This window comes from Microtus ochrogaster, chromosome 2 (assembly GCF_000317375.1).
Source record: "Microtus ochrogaster isolate Prairie Vole_2 chromosome 2, MicOch1.0, whole genome shotgun sequence".
NCBI classification, from domain to species: domain Eukaryota; kingdom Metazoa; phylum Chordata; class Mammalia; order Rodentia; family Cricetidae; genus Microtus; species Microtus ochrogaster.
The window spans coordinates 70,514,945-70,518,696 of NC_022010.1; positions in this window are offsets into that span (position 1 = coordinate 70,514,945).

Below are 3,752 nucleotides of genomic sequence, written 5' to 3' on the forward strand. Positions count from 1 at the left end.
TTATTTAGACAAAAGGGGGAGATGTAGAGAGACCCCGCCTTTTGGGGCGGGACAGCCTCGGGCGAATGTTTTTACTAATTAATTGGGACGCGCAGGCACTGGAGCCGCTTCCTGTTTCCGGTTTCCGGTGGATCACTGAACTCCAGGTGTATGAGTGTGCTTTTATATTAAAATTGTATCTTCTTGTACCCACTGGCCTGGATTAATTAAATTCGCCTTCACTGGGGGAAGGAGGGTCATGGGCAGTTCCTGGTGCTGCCTGGAGCTGCCCTGGGTGATGGACAATGAGCAAGTGCTTTTCTTAGCTTGTGGGGATGGTGTCATTCCGAAGGGCACTGTGGGGTGAGAGCATGTACTATGTGTGTCCACACACCTGTCATGATGACCTGTATTCTCTTATTATCCTCACTTGAGAGTGAATGGGATCAAGGCCCAGAAGACATAGTCACCCTGTTTCAGCTCATGTATGTAAAGTTGTGAATTCTTCATGTCTCTCTTCATTTCAGGACTTCAGATATGTTGGCATGCACTTCATGGCTGAGTTACATTCTAGCCTCTCCCCATGGCTGAAAATCTTTCAACAGATAAAAAGGGGAAGGAAGAAATAGTCTAGAACAAACACGTCATTCAGACTGAGGAGTGAGTTCGCCCAGTCAATAAGTGCCTGCTTACAAGCATGAGGACCCAAGTCTGAGCCCCAGGACTTGTGGCATGAACTTTAATCTCTGCACTGGGGAGACAGAGGTAGCAGATTTCTGGAGCTAATTGGCCAGCTAGTCTAGCAAGTGTTCTATCTTTAAAACCAAATGAAAAAAGCAAAAGCGACCAAAAACAGTGTACAGCATCTGAGGAATGACCCCAGTGTAGACAGAAGTTTCTGTCCTGCCTAGTCCCACAGTCGTTCAGTCCCCAAAAACACACAGAAGCTTATATTAGTTATAAACTGGTTGTCCTATTAGCTCAGACTTATGATTAACTAACTCTTACAACTTAAATTAACAAATAATTCTTGTCTATGTGTAGTCATGTGGCTTGGTACCTTACTCAGCGAGACATTCTCATCTTGCTTCCTCTGCATCTGGCTGATGACTGCAGATTGAGCCTTTCCTCCTCCCAGAATTCTCTTAGTCTGGTCATCCCGCCTACACTTCCTGCCTGGCTACAGGCCAATCAGCATTTTATTAAACCAATACAAGTGACAAATCTTTACAGGGTACAAGACAGCACCCCTGAGGTTGTCGGTCATATATGTGCACATGAAAATGCACACATACATCACATGAAGTCACCCCCAGCCACACACATACTATATGGGTACACTTCCTATAAGCACACACTCACATAAGACTCACTGGTGTGGCTGTTTGTTGTGAACAAAACTCCCAGAAAAGAACTCCAGGAGGAGACCATGTCTGCAGAGATTGACAGACTGACAGGACCTGCTGGAGAGTGGAGAGACTGGAATTTTGCAGGTTCAGAGGCTAATTACTTTATCTTGGGCTGGTTTTAGCTTCTGGAACGGACATTTCTAGCTCCGCTCCATATGTGGAATTAATTTGGGATAATAAATAAAAACCTCTTAGGAGCTATGAACTTAGCAGAAGACCAGCTTCCAGCATTCTAAGAGTTAAGAATGTCCCGGGACAGCATCTGGGCCTGCATTATAGCTCCCTGTCTCTGTACCTACCTCTCTGGTGTACCCACAAATGTAGTCTAAAGTTAACTGGATTTATAACTTTCTTTGGTCTGTAAAAACTAGAAAACCTTCGTGAAACAGCTTCTGAGTTTCCAAAGAAAGTAACATGCTACATTTCGCTAGCTGAGAGCATGCAGGGTGTTTCTGGGTGTTAAAAACCAGACAAAAAAATGACAGAGTGAGTTTGTGGACCTTTTCCTTAAGGCAATGTGAAAGCCAGCAGCCGGGCAAGACTGCAGGGGAAGGTAGGAGAGAGGGTGCTGCAGCTGTCCACCTGGCCCATGCTACTGACTCTTCATCTGTGCTCATCTGAATTTGCACTGTATTCCCCAACTTGCACAGCAGACCTCTGTACCTAGTCTTCCTGATGTCTAGTAAAATAACACGCTGCCCCTTAAGTCACGGGAACTAGAGTTGTAGGATGAACTCTTAGAGAAGGTGAGGAATTGGAGCCCTGTTGAATTTCCCTCTGCACATAAAGCAAAGCTGCTGGATAATCCTTGGGCAGAAGCATTCCCCCCTAACCGCACGGGCTTCTCTTTACACACTTCTAATGCCTGCCTCACCTGGAGGTGAGGACTGACGTGTACAGAGGCAAGGGCCATCAGGGAAGGCCGCTCTTCTTCACTCAGAACAGCACACGATGCTCCCCTTATTCCCTTTGAAGATGACGGGATGCTCTGTGCTCAGAAAGTCTACAGGTGGTTCAGCAGAGGGGAAGGAATCCTCAGTGTTCCTGACACCCAGGAACTAGGGATCCAAGGTCAAGTTCCAGTTCCTTACTCTTCAGTTGGTTGCTACTGCCACGGTGGCCCTTTAAATAAAGTAAGACATTTGAGTTGCACTGACCTCAGTATGCACCAGGGCGGTGGGATTGGGAATACAGTGAAATCCAGGAAACAGATGAGACCTTTCCACGATGGAAGATTCTGTTGTTTCCTATAGATTGCATGTAGTAAATTCCCATCAGGCCAGCCCTGTAGTCAGCTGTTTACCAAGATTTGAGACACCCAGGCCCCAGACAATTCCTGTCTGCAGTCTCTACACAGACCTGGAACTGCTAGGCTCCAAGCCCCAACTCAGGGAAAGAATCACAGCCTGAAAATGGGAGCAGATCCAGAAGAAGAGACACTTTGTCCCTGATCATAGAGTTGGTGAAAAACGTCCTTGGACTCTGCAACTTGACTGGCCAGGCTCTGAGGCTCTTGAGCTTGCAATACCACCCCACCAGGGGGCAGCCAGCCACAGGCCCTGAGCCTTGGAATCCCCAAGCCTCTTCCCCTCTGTAAACCCCTCTGTCAGCTGGTGGGGTCTCTCCTGCACTGTTCCTGTTGCAGCTGCTGCTGCTGTTGCTTCGTTTTGGCATTGGAGTTGGTCTCCTGGTGGTGATTCGGGTCCGGACTTTGGACATAACACTTTCATATCAGAGATAGGGCTGACAATTGTGCCATGGCTCAGCAGGAAACTGTTAATCCCAGTGACCTGTTCAGTCTTAGGAAGGCCTGCAAAGGTGGAGGGAACGGCTGATTCCATGAAGTTGTCCTGACACCTCTTCTGGTTTACGTGGTGTTTGGTCTGCACACACGCAGGCACACACACACACACACACACACTCATGCACAGAAACACACATACTTTTACACCATATCCCCACCACACCCACACATTCACTATACTACCCACATTCCAGACATACATACACAGTATATACACACACCACCCCAAAGCACACCCCACACACAGATAGTACACACACCATACAAATACACCACACCATACACACTACCACACACTATACCATATACACTACACTCCACACCACCTGTACAAATAGCACACACAGAACACACACCACCACACATACATACTGGTGGACTCTCACGTCCAAACACGGAGGAGGAGTCGCCCCCAGAGACCACCTCACACACCACAGCCGATGCAAAAGCATGAGGATTTTATTAATTCTGTCATGACAGGGTCCCCCAGTGTAGAGAGATGATATTATCTTGGAATGGATCTTTTTACCACATAAACCAAGTAAGAAACTGAAAACTTA